This window comes from Rhinolophus sinicus, linkage group LG09, assembly GCF_036562045.2.
Source record: "Rhinolophus sinicus isolate RSC01 linkage group LG09, ASM3656204v1, whole genome shotgun sequence".
NCBI classification, from domain to species: Eukaryota; Metazoa; Chordata; class Mammalia; order Chiroptera; family Rhinolophidae; genus Rhinolophus; species Rhinolophus sinicus.
Window position 1 is genome coordinate 72,364,861 of NC_133758.1, and position 23,059 is coordinate 72,387,919.

Genomic DNA, 23,059 nt, shown 5'->3' on the forward strand with positions numbered 1-23,059 from the left:
GGCCTGTGGTGGGGTTCCCCCAGGAGGCTCCAGAAATGGCATGCCTGGTGGCTAGTTTGGGCCCAGCCAGAGCACCACTAGGTTGCCTCTGAGAACAACACACCCAAAGGGCAGGGTGGGCAGACACAAGAGCACTGCTAAAGTGAATCCTGCTCCACAGGGTAAGCCTGTGCATAAGAGCTTCTCAATTGTAGTCACGGCCAGTCCTCACAAACAATCAGCCAGGGGGTCAATCCTTCCCATTGATGAGCAAAGAGCAACTAAGGCTCAACTACAACAAGAGGGCACACACAACTCACACCTGCTGCATCTGGCCCTGGTGATCAGGGAGACAGCACCACTGGGCCCCACAGGACACCTATTACATAAGGGCAATTTACTAAGACAGGGAGACATAGCAGCCCTACCTAATATTAATACATAGAAGCAAACACAGGGGAGCAGCCAAATGGGGAGACAAAGAAACGTGTCCCAAATGAAAGAACAGAACAAAGCTCCAGAAGAAGAACTCAACAAAATGGAGACAGGTAATCTACCAGACTCAGAGTTCAAAACACTGGTTATAAGGATGCTCAAATATCTCAGCAGAACTTCAACAAAGAGATAGGAAACAAAAAGATGGAGATAGAAAACATAAAAGAAGACCAGTCATAAATGACAATACAATAACTAAAATTAAGAATACATTAGATGGAATCAATAGTAGATTAGATGAAGCAGAGGATGGAATCAGCGATTTAGAAGATAAGGTAGCAGAAAACACCTTATCGGAGCAAAAAAAAGAAAAATCCCCCCCAAATGAAGACAGTTTAAGGGGCCTCTGAAACAACATCAAGAATACCATTTGTGTCATAGGGGTACCAGAAGAAGAGAGAGCACAAGGAATTGTAGAAATAATGATGGGAAACTTCCCTAAGCCAGTGAAGGAAATAGACATAAAAGCTCAGGAAGTGCAGAGTCCCAAATAAGATGAACTCAAAGAGGCTCACACCAGGACACATTATAATAAAAATGCCAAAGATTAAAGGCAAAGAAAGAATCTTAAAAGCAGTAAGAGTAAAGCAGTTAGTTACCTACAGGGGAGCCCCTATAAGACATCAGCTGATTTCTCAACAGAAACTTTGCAGGCCAGAAGGAATTGGCAGGAAATATTCAATGTGATGGAAAAGAAGGACCTAGAGCCAAGATTACTCCACCCAGCAAAGCTAACATTTAGAATCGAATGACAGATAAATAGCTTCCAAGACAAGAAAAAGCTGAAGGAGTTCATCACCACCAAACCAATATTATAAGAAATATTAGAAGGACTTAAGAAGAAGGAGAAAGAGAAGAAAAGATAAAAAAATATGAATAATAAAATGGCAAACTACGCATAAGTACTCTTTTATTTTGATTGAAAACAAGACTTCAGGAGGTGAATGATTTTACTGGGTACATTTGGTATGGGTTGTCCTACTTGGGAAAAATGAGAGGAGTTTTTAAAATAATACTGCTTTGTGTGTGTATGTTGTTGTTGTTTTTTTGTTTGTTTGTTTGTTTTTAAGAATATGGAATGCATATGTGGTTCATAGTTGTAATAGAAAGGTAAGTTGGAGTAACTGTAAGACCACATATATTTTGATGATGATTTTCTTTCCTTTGCTCTTCGGAAGCCAAGGGACATTTAATTCATGTTTGTGGGCACATAGGGTGCGGAGACATTGTCTGAGGTCAGAGACAAAGTGATACTGATGCGTAGAATTTCTTTAATCAAGGTCAGCTAAAGAGGATGAAGATGAGTTCTCCTTTCCCTTCCTTCTTTCTTTCCTTCCTTCCTTCCTTCCTTCCTTCCTTCCTTCCTTCCTTCCTTCTTTCCTTCCTACCTCCTACCTTCCTTCCTAAACCCTACCTTTTGTAAATTGGCCTGGGCCTCATATAGGTTAATATATTGTTAATTATAAATAGCTATGCTTTCTTGATTGCTCCAAACATCTCCAATTAAAAGACATTCTCATAATCACGTATTAGCTTTTTCTTAAACCACACAAAATTTTATCGTTAATTGTACCCAATAAGGAACTAGCTTTTTGGAATTTCCCTGAAGTTTTCATGAGCAACAAATGCCATCAGAACATGATACATAATATCTCTTTTTAACTTCCCAGGACTCTCCTGCTGATGAATGTTTATAATTCCAGGCAGAGTTAATGGAAGGAGGGAACTCCCCTGGAGAAGAGAATAAATGGTCAGGAGCCATTTGAACACAAATGGTATGGTGCTTCAGTGCAATTAAGTCTGGAATGCTCTATTGGGCATCAGAACTACAACAGTCATTTGGTATTCCAAAACCTCTGATAGTATCCATGGTTGTTCTGAAGGGAAATAAATCATTCATTTGCTAAAGTCTGATTACCACGTGAAATGATATTCTAAAAATCACTTATGAGTATTGAAGGAAAAAGCAAGTAAGAGAACAAGGTGAAAATATACGATTAATTTTCCTTTAAAAATAATTTATGCTGTTTTTTATGATTTAAATATTACCTCTCAAAAGCAATAGTTTATTAACATACTAGTAAAACTTTATATCAAGAGTAAAAATCCCTAATATTTTACAGTTTACTTAGGTAAAGCTATTTTTCTCTTATTCATTATCACTAAATTAGTAAACTCTCATATTCCTTAACTCTGAAACAGGGATAATAATAGCACCAGTTTGTTATGAAGATTAAGTGATTTAATACATGTAAAATAATTAGAACCATCCCAGACATATTAGTTACTTGGTAAATAAAAACAATAAAAATATGACTACCTGCTATAATCACTAAGGCTATTCATAAAAATCCTATCATCTATTCTTTCCAGACAAGATAGGGCTGTACTTCCCCATTCCCTTGGCATTAGGTGATCCGATTTGCAAGTGGGAAAGAAGCATCTATTATAAATTGCAGGATTATTTCTTGGAAGATAGAGTGGATTATAAAACTGTTTTAGAAAGAGTTGGGGAAATGACAAGCTCATTTTGGACACAGTGTGTCTGAACTGACTGTGGCCAACCAGGTGGGGTTGCCTGCCATGCAGTTGGATAAATAAGTCTGGGGCTGGAGGCAGATTTGGAGTCACCAGTTTCTGCCGATTGGAATCATAGAGTATAAAGGAATCACCCAGGAAGGGATTATAGAAATATCTTGAAGAGTAATGTGTGAGGATCAAAGTCTGAAGAACTTCAGAACTTGAAAGGTAAACTAAAGGGAGGGTGAGAAAGAAGACTGAGAAGACTGAGGAAGACTTTTGGCATAGCTAAAGGTAGAGAGAAAACCGGGAGAAAGGGATATCACATAAGTCAGTAGAGAAAACAAAGTTCAAAAACTCCTATAGCCATAGAAAACACTCAGTTACTGCCTAGGAAAAGAGTGCCTTTCAATAAATACACATACCATTCAATTTATTCTTGTAAAAGCTTCTATTTCTTAAATTCAGCCATAAGACACTCTCAATTTTGAATATGTTGCTCTTCAGTACATCAACCCCTGGCTGGATTACAATTCCAGCTTGTTTCTGGTTGTAGAAACAGATGGTAACACAAGGAAGAGAGTTAAAGAAAGAAATTAATGGCACAAGTTCTGCTGAAGACATTTTGAAATTGGATGTGTGAAGCTCTCAGATTTCTCCACTGCTACTTGAGGAGGCTAAATCATTTTGTGTTGAATGGGTACAAATACAGTTTTTTATCTCTGTAACTCAGACTGTGAAGATGATATGACTGTCCTAGATGCAACAGTCAGTGGTCCATGAACCAATGCTCCAAAAGTCACTTTTCTTAGGTAAAATCAAGCACTTCAAATGTAAGGAATAAGTTACATAAACTGTGCATTTATTATACCATTTTGAGGGGATAATTTATAACTTGTGTTTTGTTGCCTGAAACCTATTTTATTTGCCTTTAGTTTAGTTGCTCTTTCACTAAAATAAAATAGAATATCTGGTTTTCAAGACACTGAATATATATATATATGCACATATATATGTATATATATACATATATACATATATGTATTTTCTTCAAAGAATAGCTTGAAACTAGAGAAGCAACATTATTTAATTAATGAATTATATTATGTTTATAACCCTACCAAATTGCTTCTTATCGGCTATATACAATCATGATTGTAAAACACTGGTGTTTACTGATACATGAAAGTGTGTTATGATTCCACATGCATGGATATGTCAGAAATGTGTGTGTCATTGTTAAAGGCATGAAATTTATGGTCAGACAGACCCCAATTGCTAGAATTAAGACTAGAAACCAGGCTAACTGACTTCCAGTTCTACAGGTTAGAAAATGAGACTTAAATTAGGTAACTTGTCCAAATTCACCCCACTAGGAAACCCAACAATGAAGACTCAAAGGTGACAAACTATGAGACTCATTTAAACAGAGGTGTTTTTAAAATGCTTTGTCTACATCTTCAATAAAAAATTTTTTAAAAAATGTGATAAAGGAGTCACAAAATCATTCACTCATTTAATAAATATTTTTGAGATCATATATTTTGCCAGGCATTGGGCTACAAAGATGAAAACAATATAGATCTTATTCTCAAAGAAGAGATGGAGATAACAAAAGATTAACAAAAGATATGATGAAAGTTGTGCACAATGAAAATTGGTGTTTGCTTTCCACATGTTCAAAGTCATTCTTCTTTTTGAGTCTGGGTTGTTTAATGTAACCTAACAGAGAGTAAAGGCTAGAGGTAAGAATAAAATACCGACCCCTGTGTTCTGCGAAAGCTCTCCGTAAAGTTTGCAAACCTGTTCGGTAATTGTAAGTCCAGTAGTAAGCTAAAGTGGACTTGAACTGGCTTGTGAGCTGATTGTTAAATATTCAGGAAGTTTGAGAATGGGGTATAAAACTAGTGATGGCTTCCAATCAGACATGGTGGGCATATTTACACCAGAGGAATTGCAAACACTGTAAATGGGAGCTTTTTTTGCTTTTTTGGTTTACCAGTGCACCACACCTTCTAATACACGAATAAAGCTGAAGTCAGACAAAAACAGGTTTTCTTTTCGGGTCATTTACAAGGACTTTTGAAATGATAAGGACAAGCTTCTCTCCAGTGGACTGTTAGGAAGTTGCTTCTCATTTTGTTTGTAAACCTGGTTTTTGGGTGAGTACTGTTTAGTCATGCAAGCCAACATTTTCTAGGAGAATAAGCAAAAAAACTGAAACAAGGTAATTTGTTTCCCCTATGAAAACATAACTGGCTGGATTAACCTGCCTTTAACTAAACATTTCCAGGCAGAGGAAAGTACCTGAAAACCCACTTTTCTCAAATAAATGCTTCTAATGATGCCTTAAATGATTTCCTTCTGGTTTTTGATAAATGACTGTCTCCTCCTTCTATTCTCTTTGGTAGATACTGCCAAGCATAGCAAGTAATGTCTATCAATTTCTCAAATGGGCAACAAGCAAAAATGGCTGAGTTCTAGTTAAAACTTACCATTGGGTCACTATGTGATGTTAAGAAAAACATGTAAAGTTCCTTATTTAAGTTTTAAACCAAGTATTTTCATGTCATTTAAGGAGATAAAAAATTATAGTACAATTTGTGACAACATGAGTGGACCTTGAGGACATTATACTAAATGAAATAAGACAAGAAAGATGAATAGTGCACGATCTCACTTATATGTGGAATATAAAAAACATCAACAACCAAGCTCATAGATACAGATAACACATTGGTAGTTGTCAGAAGTGGGGGTTGGGGGATGAGCAAAATGGGTAAATGTGATCAAAAAGTACAAATTTCCAGTTATTAAATAAAAAAGTCATGGCGATGTAATGTACAGTATGGTGATTATAGTTAATAATGCTGCATTGTATGTTTGAAAGTTGCTAGAAGAGTAAATCTTAAAAGTCCTCATCACAAGAAAAAAACTTTGTATAGTGATGGATGACTAGACTTATTGCAATTATCACTTTGCATTATATACAAATATCAAATCATGTTGTACACCTGAAACTAATGTTATACACCAATTCTACCTCATAAAAATCTTAAAGAGGTTAAAAATCATCTATATTTATCTTACACAAATATTTTTATATCTATACTGAATAATTTCTGTTCTAAAGAATTTATATTAACTTGGGAATGCAAAGATTAATGAGCAGAGAATAATTAGGTAAAAATGTCAATCAGCAACTCCTATATTGAAGTAGGCAATCAATATAAGAGGTAACCTCTTATTGAAGGTGTTGTTTCCAAATATCTTCATAGAAAAGGGCATTTCAAAACAGAAAACAGCTGCAAAAAAAAGCAAAGAGGGGCACTTATGTGAGCAAACACAATTGGGGCAATGGGACCATGAACCAGTCTTGACCGGTCCCTGGGATGGTGGGACCATAAAGAACAGTGTACCCTGGAGGACAATTGGAATGATTTTGCCTGTCCAGGAGTATAGTTTAGCCTCCTTTGCATAGAATTCTCACTTCTAGTTCTGGGATATATCTTCTGAAATGATCAAAGAAATGAGGAGCCAATGAAACCCCTACCTACATCTGAATACAGCTGGGTTTACCTCTTCAAAGAGGCACCACCCAGCCAAGGAAATTAGGGTGAATAGGAAGAAAAGTGTTTGGAGAAATAGTAGTGAATGAGATATCAAAATTAAAGAATACAAGTAAACTAGCAACTAAAACAAGGACCATATAGAGCTAAGGAAAGGAAAAATAGAACCAGTCTCTAAAATAAGCTAGAAAGGTGAATTTGAAATTATACTTATTGAATATGATTTGAGTGTAATTATAACCTTTGACTCTAAAATATGCTAAGTCATACCAGACGGTCCTTGAAACTGTTTACTTAATACTCATTCTAAATGTAACAATAATACCTGTAGGCAATGATTCTCAAATAAACATTGTTGTTGCCTACTTAGAAATTCTTAGGATTCAAATATAAATAATTTAACAGATTGTATTTTATGTATGTCTTTTTATGACACAAGCAACTACATTTAAATGTGCAAAAACTCTTCCCTGGGTGATTTGCATTCTTATATCTCATTATAGAGTCTCCTATTTGAATTTCCATCTGGCCCTTAATATCTTTTTTTGTGTTTATTATTGCTTTAATGAGATAATCTTGTTTTTACATACCTAGATTTCATTACTATTTGGCAAAAACAATCTTTACCCTGATTTTACTCCCATAAACACCTTAGCCATAACATTGGACCTTAATGCAGTCTGGTATGAGCTACTTCTAAAGTAGCAAAATAGAAAGAAAAACTATTTAAAAGTAAAATGTAAGTAAAGGCTAGTTTTTTATCTCTTAAAATCATAACAGACTGTTTCCTTTTAGAGGATTAATCTATACCCACCTTTGAAAATTTATCAAGATGAAGTAATATATTGATTTATCTTGGATTGAAGCAGAATTTGAAAGAATAGGTTCTATGCAGACTTTCCACTGATTAGAGCTGACAGAGCTGAAAGTTGATAATTCAGTTCTTATTTAACAGTCATAAATGTTATCTTCAATCTGTGCTATCAACTAAAATTTTGTTCATTCAAATGCATCCATACTCAGGGCTTTCTTTGAAAAGACTGAAAATCATTCCTAAAACTCAGACAGAAAGCACTAAATGAAAAGAAATTATAGTCCACATCCACCTGAAGGTTTATTTCCTGATAAGCACACTTTACAATGGGTTTAGGATGCCAATAAAATTCTAATTTTGGAGCCAGTATTTTTCAAGAAGAATTCAGAGCCTTTTTCGACTTCTCAGCTGACAGAGTAACTGACAGCGCACAATAAATGACTAGATATTTATTTACTTAGTTATTTAAATTAATGAGCACATAGTGCTTATTACAGGCCGTCTTTTAAATGTTTTACACATGTTAATTCATTTCATCCTCCTAGATGTTGTGTAACTCCCCTGGGACATAATGGGAGAATATGATTCGAAAAAGAAGTCTAATGAAGTGTCTCTAAATACCAGCCCTCTATATTTTAAGTGCATCTTTAATAATACTAACAACAACTGCTATTTGTTGAGTGCATGCTAGGTGGTGAATCAGTTTTATACATGTTAGCTCACCTTCACACCAGCCTTTTAAGACTGGTATTAACTCCATTTCATGAATGAGTAAACCCTAAATCTCATAAATAGTAATTACCAGAGCCAGGATAAAAACCCACATGTAGATGTCTCCCCAGCATACACTTCAACTCTCTAATGTTCACTCTTTTAAAATACTGTATAACACATTTTTTCCTTTTTTTTTGGTTTCATGTTCTACTTTGCATGAAGTTAGTGGGTCAAACCCTTTCCGATTATAAATATCTCTCCCACTTGTCTCCTCCTCTCTACCCCCACTGTTTGTGCCCAGCGAAGTCCTCAGCATATCTCACTTGTACTTTTGTAAGACTCTTAACTCGCCTTCTTCTCATCCACTCTCCACACCGCTAAGAAGTTGATCTCTACAAAATATAAAACTCATCATGTTGCTACCCTGCTTAAACCTCTGAATACTTCCCTATCGTTTTCAGACTAAAATCTCACATCTTAACCATAACACCCAAAGCCTCTGATGAGATGGACTCTACTGGCCAGTGCAGCATCAATCCCCCCACAATACCCCAGGCCTCCCTTTCAACACACAGATCTGCAACACTTAGACACACACACACACACACACACACTCACGCACACTCACGCCACGCTTCAGGTAAATGAATTCCTTGTCATCTTGTTTTGTGCGTCTGCAAGGTATCATTTCTATTCTGGAATGCCCTTTATCCCCTTCTCTGCTAAGCCCCCACATGCCCTTCAACACTTAGCTGAGATGTCATCTCCCATGGGGTGTCTCTCAGACATCTCAGGGCCGAGGTAATTGTTCTCCCATTAGAGCACTCATCATACTTCCCCCATGTCTATGGCCATCACTTCTGTTCACATTTATTTTCCAACTATACTGAGCACCAAAAGAAGCTAAAACACAGTACAAATTCCATTTACTGTTCCAGTCTTCAATGAGTTTTACGGGCTGTCAGGTGCTGAGTTAAAAATAGGCCTGGAAAACGATTATCCAGCAGAATTTGTATGTGTTTATACCTTAGCTATTTCTTTTGATTCCTCCTCATCTTTACATGTTGTTTGCAATGATATGTCCTGGTATCTTCTGTGCTTGGCTCCTGGCATTTACACATGATCTTTAGGTATTGACTTTTTGCCCCCAATCTTAGTATCATGGATTATAGACAAATGCCTGGCTCTGTCATTCCTTCCCAGTACTGACCCTGCATCACAGGTTTCTCGTACGTCAGTCCTATATCCAGCCAGATGAACACAGTGTTTTGTAACTCTTGGATCACAAAGCTAGAAGTCATCAAGCCTTCAGACAGTCCTTTCTAAGTTATTAGCATATGCAGGAGAGTGAATTCAGCCCCAAACAAGGGAGGGGGTCTTTCATGAGAGTGACCTTATTAGGCTAAATTATCATCACTAATAGAATGGTTATTTCTGCTAATAAGCACATATTGCTATATATTTAGTACATATCATATTATTGAATCCTCACAGGAGATAAGATCATACACATTTTCAAAGAGTGGAACCTGAAGTTCAGGGAAGTCAGTAAGTAGCCCAAATTCACACAGATAGATAACGATCAAAATTAGGAGTCTGGCTAATTTTTAATACTACTCCTGCCCAGCATAATCCTCTTTGAATGCAGGTGCTCTGGGGGTTTCCAGGTCCTAATACAAGGTGTGCACAGCACTCTGTTTTTGGGAAAGGGGTTAGGTAATGAATAGGAAGGAAATCAAGCTATATTACCCTCATCAAAGACTTTGACTCTTGGCTTATTCTAAGATAAATGAACTAAAGCATAACAAGGCGGAAGCTAATTTAATCTCTAGGTGAATCTGGAGTTTTATGTGTTAGTGATTAGTTACAGTAAATGCCAGCCAAACTCCTCAAGAGGGCATTGCAAGAGAGGTTACAACATCAATGCACCATAGTGATCAAAGGAAGATGGGAGTTGGGAGCAAGAATAAAGCTTACTCAGCACAGGGAAATGCTTAGAAATTACAGACTATTGCTGGAGTAATTAATGCCACTTGACTCAAAAACATGTGCAGCTCTTTAAAGTCAAAAGGGAGGAAAATTTTAGAGAGTTATGTGATTTGTCAATCCACGGGTCATCCCTCTGTACCTGTGATTTCAAAGAGTCTCATCCATGCTATGCAAAATTGGTGACTATTACCATAGGAATCTGTGTATAAGCCTGGTAACTAAATCAAAAGATAATGCTGTTATCATCTAGAAAGTACCTATACCACAATTTAAAAACTGAATCAATAAATGTTTAACAGGTAAACTCTGAGGATCTAATTAATTCGACAATTGAAATTCCAGCTAAATCTTTGTAAGGTCTCTTTTATGTAATCTAATGTGTGCTGATAGTAACATCAAGCAAGGGTAGGACTTTGCAGTATACAAAGGACTGAGATTCATGATCACATTTAGTGGGATTAAGTTTACAGAAAATACATATATTGAACTTTCATTTCATTGAAGGTTATGTTTAAAATTCAATTAGACTCAACACAGAAAGCATTCAATATCTATTGTGTGTCAGGACACACAATAAGTGCTAGTTCTAACGGTAATCAGAGTAAGCCCGTATCTGGTTTCAGACTAGAAGTGGTGTCAGAGGCAAACTGATAGTTAAAGATGAGTACAAATGACAGTAATAATAAAGCAAGATTAGAATATAAGCAAGGTATAGAGGTCACAGAGAGGAGGGTTTTTATTACCTGGGAAGGGTGATTTTATGGTATCTTAGTTTCTTCATTCGTAAAAATGGGGGCTGTTGTGGAATGGGTGAATTATATTATCTTTATAGTTGGCTTCTGTCCTGTGATTTTGTCATGTCTATATATTTGTCAGATTATTTCCATTTAGTTTATTTTTTACTTTAAGGCTATATTTTCTGATTTGACCTTTGGAAATATTCAATTGAAAACTTTCCACTATTAAGGACTGATATGGAATCTTCATTATTCAGGTCCCTTGCTTTTCTTCTTCCCTCCTTCCTAAGTGCTTTGTAGGATATTATTGCTTTTGAATATCTCCTTCAGAGAATGAGTAGAGAAAGGAGGTGGAATTATAATCACTTAGCTTCACTTATTAAAGTTCTTGTGAAAGTTTGATACAAGAGTGTTAGCATTTAAGGGAGCACTTTTTCATATCAGAAAGCTCTTAATTACTTGCAGTAATGGGAGCAGTGGTGTGTGTAATCCAAAATGGTGGATAATCCCAAAACCATTTATATTTGACTTTGAAATGCATTTTTGAACTTTCATTTGAATAGAAATGTGGGACCTAAGGACTCAAAGAGTCCTAAGCTTTCTATCTTTCTTATACACATCAGTCTTTACAGAGAGAGAGAAAAAAAATCCATGTCTGAGTTTTAAGACCTTCCTCCACTGGACAAGTCAAATTAGAGTTAGAAGACACAGAAATGGTGGCAATGTTCACCAAAATAGCTAAGCAAGACATCCCGAAAAGAAATCAAAACAAGATTTACCTTAGATGATATAGAGTATAGCTAAATAGTGCTGAGTTGTATGTGGTTATTTATGAACCATGTTTCACTTACAGTGGTCATTGAAGTTGTATGTGACGCACATCATGTCAGGCTGATGAGAAGACGACCAGCTGAAGTACCTGACTCCCCTACTGAATGACAGCCTGACGCTCTGAGTAAGCCACAGCAGGGTGTCTTCAGAAGCTATTTCCAAACAAATTTAGACTTGTCTTATAAATGATGAGAGCTATTTATAAAGATTGTATAACAAATAGCTTATAATAGACACCTCTGTCAATTGCATTTATAATGAAAAGATCTAACACAAGAAGGTGTTGGTTCCAAGTGCAAGCTAAAGCTGCAATATCTTTCCTTTTTCATCAGCTATGCTAACTGGGAAGGGGAATCAATAACAAAATTCAGTCTTTCAGTTTATTGAAATTTGAACTGAGACCTTAATAGGAGTTTTCATCAAGATATACAAAAGTGTATAAGAAAATACATATATTTTCTCTGGTAAATCCAAATCCAGGAATCATATTGAATAACAAAGATCTACATTCAGAAATGATGGGGAGTATTGCACAGTGATCTCTAATAGCTCTCCTGTGATCTGCGTAATTGATGGACAGAAGGCAAGAAGAGAGAATTGAAAGAAAAACAGGAGGAAACATGTAGAAAACAACACAATTCAAAAAGAGAATTTTAATTCTTCCATCTCCTCCAAGACAAATAGAAAGCAAAACAAAATGTAAACATTGTAGTATGAGTGCTTTAACATCTATCAGCAATTTTCTACCTGTATGGGCCTAAAGAAGATGGGTCATTAAAAAGGAATGTAAATTAGGCCATATCCCCAGGGCAGGTAAAATTAGCATTTGGTAATTGTTCAGGCAAGAGGGAGATTTTAGCATTGCAGTAATGAAAGACTGGAGTTTACAGAGGAAAAGAAAAACATTAGACTAGAATCATCAGAAAGAGTTGAAAAGAAAACTAAAATTATTTTCTTCATTTTTTTCAAAAACATATTTGCAATTTTTGAAACACGAGGCTATATTTGAAAACCTGTGATTTTATTTCATATATTTTTTCCTTTTTCAATATTGCCATATTTTTTCTTAGAATGTCTACAAATGTGAAATGTGTTCAATGATTACTGTGACATAGCAATTTGAAACCCTGATTTTCATATCTTAATGTACTCCCAATTTATAATGTTATTTTGTGTATAATAGTTATTCCTTTGGCTAAAGCTTTGCTTCATTCATTGATTCATTTTATCGGTACACATTTCTTGTGTACTTACTATGTACAATCTCTATGCCTGGCACAAGACTTATAAACATAAATAGGACATGGTTACAGTCTTGGTACATTTGTTGAAATTAGTGGAGCAGGAACAAAAGGCAAACATGTGACATAAAATGGCATAAACACTATGATTAAAACTTTGTACAAGTGGAGACAGCATAAATAGGAAGCAGTTATTTCCAAATGGGGTGAGATAGATCAAGGGATTCATTAATAAACACTTAGTCTTACAAAATCTCTATGTATCAATGATATTTGCAAATTATCTCTCTCCCAAAAGGACAAGAAGTTTAAAAAAAATCCTTATTGAAACTTTTCACTCTTAATGAAATCTAAATAAAATAAAATAATTAAAAGTAAATTTTCCAAAATATGAACTAGCTTTTTTCAGAGCTGTCATAAATACAATCACATATACATACATACATACATTTTTATTTTTATTACTACTATTATTTGCTTTTCTTATGTAATATTGGAAATAGAATCAGTGTATATTAATAGTTTGTATACTAAAAATATGGAGGAAAATGTATGGGGAACTGTGTGCTTGGAATATTTTAACTAATATATTCTTATTTTCTAAATATTATGCTTAGAAGTCATCCTTCATCAAAAAGATCCAAGTGTTAGAAGGAGAGAGGAAAGACCTTACTAAATTATATTTTAAGACTTAATACCTGATTTTCATTAAGCTACCTGATTCATATTACTTCTGGGACGTGTGAGCAAATGCTTATTTCCATAGATGACCTGATACGTGACTTTTCCCCATATTATAATTGACATTCCTTTTTTTTGCCCTGTACTGTTTTCATTATAGTGGTCTGATTTATAGTAGAAATTGTTAAAATGTCATAACCAGTATTTATACTTGAAATTGTAAAAATGCCACATTCAGTACTCTAAGTCAGCTCAATAAGTTTAAATTGAATCAACAAAAGAAATATATATATATATATATATATATATATATATATATATCTCCAAATGTTAAACAAATCTACAATTCACAGTTTGTGCTCTCCTATACTTCCTTAGTTTCTGTCATTACTTTCGACTTTGTGAACAAACCACGTTATCACCATATTCTTGAAACCCAGAGTCCTTATGACTTTGATTAAACTTAGCTTTAAATTCTACCTCTAGAAATCATATCCCTCTTTATATATACAGAGGGTGCCAAAAAAATGTATACGTATTCTAAAAAAGAAAAACTGTATTAAAATTGTAATACTCAATATCTACCAATAACAAAAGATGAATACAAGTCACGTTTGACTTCTGCAATTACAAGAGGTCCAGATACTTCTGATTACGGTGAACGACTGCTTGGGCAATGTTGACCAAAGTGTCCACTTGTATACATTTTTTTGGCACCCCCGGTATATACTCCTCAGAGTCGGAGCCTTTTTTCAGGTAATCAGCAACCTCTGAGGAAACAGAAAACAGTAGCCGCAACCTGACTAATGGTCACACAATCTGGTCCTTTGGTAGGCTAAATGTAACACTTTGACCTAAGTTATGTTTCAGCTCCTGGACCCTAAGATGGAATGACATCCTGGCTACTTTCCCATGAAACCAAGATAGGCACACAGGCACACACCTCAGAACTGTCAAGACCTGAAGAAATGATTCATTGTCCTTACCTCACCTCAAACCAATCAGCTCCCAACATAGCTCTGAACCCATAACCCACGGTGTCTTGTGATTTTGCTTTATATATAGAATCTGTAACCTACATGCCATGGGGGAGCTGGGTCTTAAAAGCACTAGCTCACCTGTGTCTCCGGGCTCAGTGCCATTTCTTTAAATGAACCTCTACTTTCTTTGCTGCAAACTCGTGTTCCTTTCTCCTTTGGCTTTGACATGTGCAGGCAAATGGACCCCTAGGCTTCGGTAACATTCTTTCCTATTTTTCCCCCCTAAGAAAAGTTTCCCATGTGTTAAACACAGCACAGTTGTGTGATGTGATGTGTGTATGTGTAGGGAGGAAGGGAAGAAGGGAAAGAGGGAAAAAGATAAAGAGCATTTTTATATAAATATGCAAATATATAATGTATATAAACATATATGAAAATATGGTGTTCTAGAGAGGTAGAAAAATAAATAAATAAACATGAGACATAGAAACACATGTATAATTAGATGGAGCAGCCATCTTAGGGACAAGGGGTTTCAAACCCCAGTCTACAAAACCATCTAAAAGAACATTTTAATGCTCGATTCTGCTTTTCTTTGTAAGCATTTTCTCCCTTCTGTTTGTTTCCTTTACTAAAGTCACAGCAAGGGCTGCGCTGAGGCTCCAGTTGATCTAAGCTGCTCGGTGCATGCCCAGACAGCAAGAAAATGGTTTCTCTGGCAACAGGAATTATGTGAAATCTCCGTGTGTCCTCCCCCACCCTCCATCTGATTCCTATTCACTTAAGCTGTTCACATATAGACAACAATGAGGCATTGGAACTCTAATGAGCAATTGAAATGTATTGAGCTAACTCCTGGAGGCGGGCTCTGTGAGCATCCTCATTTCCTGTGTACCCAGGAGCAGGGCACATTGTTGCACATTATCTGTGTTAGTCAAGAACCATGCACTGTCAGCAAATAGTCCAAACCAGACACAATCAGATGCATACCTAAAATATGAAGCATATATGGAATTTATTTCCATCATGCTGGAAGGGAAATACAAAGGCTTTCAGAAACTAAACACTCAGCTTTGAATTTTCCCAAGATGCTGAGGCATGGAGGTCACACTGACTTAAAACAGCTTCACATTCTGTCTGGAACCCAGGAGGAAAGGCCAAGCACTTTGATTAAATTGTTTCAAATGTCAGCTTTTTTATTTCTAGGAAATCTTATTGTGTCTCCATCACTAAAATTCAAGAATTTTGAATTTAGACTTTGTTAATATTCTCTCATAATAGTTCATAATTAGATCTCTACATGTTTAGTTTTTCTCTGTAGCGCTTGTTTAGGAGAGAGTCCTATTATCTAGCAATGGTGCTAAGGTTGATATTCACTAAGGGAGTTTAATCAAAAGGGGATTGATTTGCTTGGAGTAATAAGGGCTGAGAAGCAAATTAGCCTTGTCTTTAGGCATTGGGAGAATGTGAGGGGGAGTGAGGAAATCCATATTTCTTCAGCTCTAACAAGGATAAAATAATAGCAAATGATATAGTCAGTTACATAAATCAGAAAACATAGTGAATATAGAATGAACTCCTGAACAGTTTTCAGAATCATAGTCCTAGGAATTTGTTAGGAAAAAATGGCTCCTTAGCTGTCTAGACTATCTTAGCACTATTTACCTGGAAGAATGCAGATTCTCAAGCCTTCCTTGGTTTTATGATCATATAGTTAACTTGCTCAAAAATTAAAGACTTACTGTCACCAAAAGCAATAGGAAATGCCTCTTTATAGAAATCCTTAACCTCATTCTACATGGTATAGTATTTAAACAATAACTCATTGAAAACCTGTTTTAAATATTTAAACTCTAACCCAGTTAAAGCTCTGAGGAAACAATGAACAACATGATTAGCTTAATGACACAACCATAATGATTATTTAACAAAAAACAGGAGAGTGACTCCGCAAAAGACAAAGGTGAAATAATAGTAGTAATAAAAATGACTTCATTTTTACAGTCAATCCTTAGATAATAAGAACACATTATTTTAGATAATAAGATAATTTAAAAACCCATAATAACTGCCATTTTTCCAGGACATAAATATAGCCAATAAGTATAGCCAACATTTAGAGAATAAACACAAAATATAAGCCCCACACTCAAGAAAAGACTATTGAAGCCATAACATTTGGAATTTTGAATCCTGTCACAGAGCTTTCAGGAACAGAACGTCTTGGAATCAAACTTATTCCAGTTGGAAAAAAGAGTCAACCCTTCTACATAAAAACACCTGATGAATCAAATAATCTGAGACCAGGGATTTATATGTTTAGCGACCACTTGCTTCAGGAAGAAACTGTTCCTGTGATTCCAACAGTGGAGCCCCTCTGCGAGCAGCACATCTGGTAATAAATCAAGAGTTACAGATGTTTTCAAAGAACTTCAGAGCTCTGATTTGGAGCGCTTTTGCCACAGAAGCATCTTTCAATTGTGAGTTTTACTTAATTTTACTAACTTAAGTCTACCCCTCCTTGTTCCAAGAAGAGTTGAGATGGCTTGCAATTACAGTGTGTATGTATGTTAATGCCTGATAACAGTGTTCCTTTTAAAGAGAAAATTGTATATGATTTGGAAAATATCTTGATAAGGTGCTTGGGGTAGAATATAAGAGTCTGGGAACATGTATTAATAGGAGAGAAAGTCATAGAAGACAGCAGAATTGTTCCTAAATTAGAAGTTCATGATAATTTAGTGGGTGGTGGGGAATAAAGAAAGGAAAGGAACAAGGCAGGATAGTCTTTAAGATAGATGAAAAAAATGTAAACCTGGGGACATCTAATATTCAGTTTTAAGTTGCTGGTGTTGCTGCATCTTTGCCATAATTTAAGACAGTGTGCTATACTCACATTGATGAGCATATTTATTTTTATGGAACTGTACATGTGGTACATGGTTAACAAAGGGACTGACTTGCCCATTTGGGTATATACCGTAGCAGAGACACAGAGCAGAAAAGAAAAACAGTTGCAGAGTGGTTGGAGACAAAGGTGACCATGAGGATGCAAGACCCATTGGGAGTTCAGAGAAATCTTGAGGATAGTATTGGGCTTTCCACTGGAGCATGGAATGGGAGTCTAAGCCATCTTATTTAGAGCTTAAAGGACAAGAGGACCTCTGATGACATATGGGTTATACTACCACACACACACACACACACACACACACACACACACACACACACACAGTGAAATGGTAAAATACTACCAATTTTAAAATTAGAAATAGGGAAAATACACGATTGAATAGGTGTTCAAAATCTGGGAGAAGAAAAATATCATGTCTCAATGGACTATGCACATTTGAGTAAAGTAAGATTAATGGATCAGCTTCAGGACCTCACCATGGTGAATCTGTTACAAGTTTCCCTAATCTTTTCAAAATCACTTTGATATGAATAATATACTTGCTGCAACTTTTCATATACTAGCTGTGCATGACTTTAGTGGGTAACATTGAGCACCAATATTCTCCTTCTTTCCTCTCAAATCAGAATAGTAGTATCTATTTCAAACATTAAAAAAATGGCCAATTTTTATTTAGCATATAGTATAGGTCAAGCCCAATTTTACTGCTATTATTTACTTTAATTCTGACGACAGTCATTTAAAATATTATTACTCTAGCTGTACAAATCAGGAAATTAAGGCCAGCAGAATTTAAATAACTTTTCTGAGCACAAAGCATATAAGTAGGGGATCCATTAGAATGTCCCAATGGTACTGACAGTAGTAACATTGGTAGAGTGAAAGTCAGTTTTGACTCTAATTTTCTATTATTGACTTGTTATTTCACAATGGGTGAGCCCAAGATAACTCTGTAATAATGAATCCTCGTTAAAAGTTTATTCTAGTCATTCTGTACATTTTTTCACAATTTCCTTATTTCATTTGACAAGGATGGAATGCCTTCCTCATTTATCATCATTAGTTTAACTCTTATCAGGGGACCTATTCATCCATGCTTCTTACTGAATAGAATAGCAATGGGAACCTGATTCCTGCTCAGGCATCAAGCTTATTCCTAAAATAAAAACTTTTAACATTGTTTCAGATCGATTATGGACTCAGGAAGAAATCCTACTGGATATGCCCAACGTGACGTGAGATTATGTTTACAGTTGCATCAGCCACACCAAGTAGGAGAACATGCAGCTGCTCTCAGCACTTTGGCCCCTAGGGAGTCCAGAGGGGGCATGGAGAGATCAGTGACAATGTCCAAGGATGGTATAGTTTATCTGGAAACTGGAAAACTCAACCCTTGCTGTGCCAGTGTTCTTTTATACTCTGAGTTTATGTCACCATTTGAAAAAGTGTAGACTAACAATTTAATGAGGGATGTGTTCATATACTGGAAGCAGACTCAGCATCAGATATACCACATCCTTGTTTCTATGAAGAAAGCAGAATAAATGCCTAGATTTACCTGACAAATATCACTGCTTCCAGTTTTCCAACATTCTGGAGAGCCAATTTTCCTGTACCTACTATGTGAACCAATTAGTAAGAAAATGCTAAAACCAAAGGTAAGATTTTATATAAATTCAAAACCTGACACAATGAGTTCTACATTCTAATATATTAAACACTTGCAATTACTGTATGTCTAAATAGAATAATACTAAGTTTGTTTTTTTCTAGCATACTAACCTCAAGCTCCTCAAATTGCTTTTAGTAAGTTTGGAAGAAAAAAATAAAGAAAAACAACTATAACTGACCTTCAAACAACATAAGCAGTGTGTTGGCAGGCTTTGTATGACTATGCTCTCCAAAGGTATATAAAAGCCAATTTGGCATCAGTATCTTTTATGGAAAAGAAGGAGCGAGTGATAGAACACATTAAGCTAAACAAAATAATTTAAATAGAATTACTACAGTGTACTGTGAGTCACACAGGATCTTGTATGAAGAAAATAACCAAGGTGCAACATTTCTTTTTTTTTTCACTTTCAAAGACAACGTTGTGCCAAGGGCTTGGAATCTTGTTGCTGCTAACAATACCGTAGCTCTTACCATGCATTAAACTTGTCTCATCAAAACAAGTGTTTGATGTATGAGGATCTTGCCTTCGTTACTATCAATAGTTCCATTATAGAAGACTTATTCTCCAAAGACACAGCTCTTGTGAACAGAATTTAATTTGGACTATCATTGCTAGTTAGTAAACATTTGTAACTATTGTCTCAAAGTAAATGAAAAGATTATAAATAAGTGATGAAAAACTCCAATTGAATGTATGCACTATACTTTCACTTTATATAATTTATCAGCTATAATCTTAATTATTAGGAACATTTAGTTAAACCTACTCAGTTACCTGTTACTAACCAAGAACTCATAATCCTTTCAAAATACATCAAGTGGTTTCATTTCCACACTCAAAAATTATGTCATCATAATACAGTGGTTAGATAAGATTCCTTAAAATGGAGAGAAGTTACTTCTTATGTAAGTATGTCAAAATATATCTAATTAACTATATGTAAAGTCATGAAGAAATTATGCCTTCCTTAGTAAAATAAAGTTATATGCCACATTTGGGGAAACATAGTAGTGACAGCTGATAAGCATGACTTGATTTTTGCTATTAAACTATAAATGGTAATAGCTAACATTGATTGGGTGCTTCGCATGTGCTAGTTACACACATTTTATGTGTATTAACTCATTTAATCCCCCCCCACACACACACACACAAACTATGATGTTGGAACTATTATTATGGTACAGAAAAATTGTTCCAATATGGATGGGGTACAGAAAGGTTAATGAACGTGCTCCTACACAGAACAAGTAAGTGCTGAACCTGGGATATAAATCTGGGCCCTCCAGATCTAGAACCAATCCTTTTAACCACTGTTTATATAGTTCATTTAGATACATAACTTATAATTTATAGAATACTACTCATGATACATCACAATAATATTTTCTTTTTAAATAATGGGGACCATGGGAAATGGTCTGGTTTGTTTAACAGGACACCAAATACAAAGCAATTCACGAATATACAACTGTCGTGGGAAAACAAGATGTTTCTAAATCACTTGTGCCCTGGGGAAGCTGCATGCCATTTTATTCAAAGTCCAAGGAACTTAATTTCTAAAGGATAAGCTGAAAAAGTCATCTGTGCTCTCATCAGAAAATCAAATAATCAACTTTTATTTCTCAAAGGTAAGGAAGATCAAATAGACAGCCCTTGGATCTAACCTATGGTTCACGAAAGGATAGAAAAATAACAGGTGTGATGATTAGATCATTAAACTACTCCATTTAGGAACACTCTTTGTGATTTAATTCAAGATAGTATGTAAAATATGTTTGCTGGCTGAAAATATGGAGGTGCAGGACCTAACTATTTTTCTGTTAGAATTTAACTAAAATTCTATGGAAGAAAGAGTTGGACCTAATGTTTAACAATGCTAATATTGACATTACCTCTTATTAAGTAATTATACTATTTCTTAAACCAATATTACACTAACCAAGAAAGAGAATATAAAATCTATATATTCTATTTACCTTTTCACTCTTGTCTACACTGCACCCTTCCCTTTGCCGAGTCGTCTCTGATAATAAAATGAGTTTGTGTAATTTCTTTTAGGTCACCTAAGCGGTGATGCACAAAATTGTATACTCAGGATTGAGAAAAATAATGTCCCTCAGTATATAGCTGGCTATCAGGAAGTAACCAAAGTATCATAAGAATTCATCTCAAATAATCCTAATGATATTTGTAGATCTTTTAAAAAAATACTAATACTCCTATACTTTGAGTTACCTTCTTCAAGACCATATTTGCCACATATTTGGGTTAGGTGGTACTTTAATTAAAATTTTTAAAAAAGATGAATGCCCCCTTATCACACAGGTAGGCCCCAGCTGGATGTATGATTTATGAACATTTTGAAATCTTGAAATGAAATATTCAGTCTTCCATTTATTCTACAGTTTTCCAACTTCTTGAATCATGAGAACTCTGCAAACAATTTATAAAGGAGGTACTCTAAGGAAGTCACTAACACGCTAGCTTTTTCTTAATGAACTGATTTTATTAAGACTGAAAAGATAGGCTTGTCCTAGACAGGCTTTTGAAGCTAGCACTTTATGAGTATTAGAATTTTCAAATCTAACTCATATACACATATTTGGACAAATGAACATAAATATCAATTCTTATTTTTATTCAAAACGAGAAAAATGTAAAGTCGATTGAAACAATATTCTGAAATCCGAATCAAGAAATTTAAATCGAAGAGCTGAAGTTAAAAAAACAAAACGAGATTGTTCATATTTTAATATACTATATATTATTACTCTCGATAATAAAATCATTTAGAGAAACTATTTTATTTCTAAAATATAAATCTTGGTCCAGGGAAATATTTATATGTAATTAACTCCACTATAAGATATGACTCTTTAATTTTTAAAATGAAGATTTAATGTAATTTTCTTTAACAAATATAGCTCATTCTGCTCTTAAAATATGTAATTCATTATCTCATTTGAATGCACTGTTTAATCTAGTAAACATGTAATGAATTGTAGTAATGATGCAGACATAAAACTACGTGGAGCCATGGCAGCCATTGGGAGCCGCAGCCACGGCTCTGCGCTACCCCATGGCCGCAGGCCTCAAGGAGGGCCACCGGGTGACTGAGACCGTGAGCAAGCCGTGACACGGCTGCCACCGCCGCTGGTGCCTCACCCAGCACACCAGGTTGGGGCGGGACACAGTCGGAGAGGTGTGCGGCTTTGTCTCTTCTGCGCAGAGCGCCATGAGCTACTCAAGGTTTCTAAGGACAGGCGAGCCCTGAAGTTCATCAACAAAAGGTGGGGATGCACATCTGTGCCAAGAGGGAGAAGAGCAGAGCAATGTCCTTGCAGCTACGAGGAAGGCAGCAACCAAGGAGGACTGAGGCCCATCCCCTCTGTGTGTGATAAGACATTTTCAAGAATAAGGGAAGGAAGGGAGGGAGGAAGGGAGGGGAAGGGAGGGAGGAAAGAAAGATTTTTCTATCATAACTAATTATCCACCAGTAAAACTGAAATTTGAATGGTGACGAGTTTATAAAGTATCTAGTCATGACGATATCAGGAGGGTCATATTTCTGCAGCAAATATATTTTAAAATAAAGACACCAGCACTTTTAGAAACAATTTTTGAGAGTATATCCATAGTTGCCTCTCTGTGTTCAATGTTGTAAATTAAGGACTTGTGTCAACGACACTATTTTCATTCTCACTGGAGTTATTTGGTTAAGACTATAACTAGAGAAACACATATCTTAGATCCCAGCATCAGAAAAGCCCAGAATTCTGGCTTAATTTGCGGCACAAAACAGTATCACAATGGCAAAACATCAGTCTCAAAGCGAATTTAATTTATTGGTTAATAACTTAGGAAATAAGAAATGGGCTAAATTTAACACATACTTAAAACAGCTTCCGCTAAATGAT

The 23,059-nt window shown here is 35.6% G+C and overlaps 1 protein-coding gene and 1 pseudogene across 9 annotated transcripts in view; one reads left to right on the forward strand and one right to left on the reverse strand.

The window, feature by feature from the left end:
• Nucleotides 1–23,059, reverse strand: part of MAGI2 (membrane associated guanylate kinase, WW and PDZ domain containing 2) — a 1,294,930-nt gene that overhangs the window by 614,666 nt on the left and 657,205 nt on the right. The window lies entirely within an intron of this gene.
• LOC109454143 (large ribosomal subunit protein eL36) lies at nucleotides 19,108–22,518 on the forward strand (annotated as a pseudogene).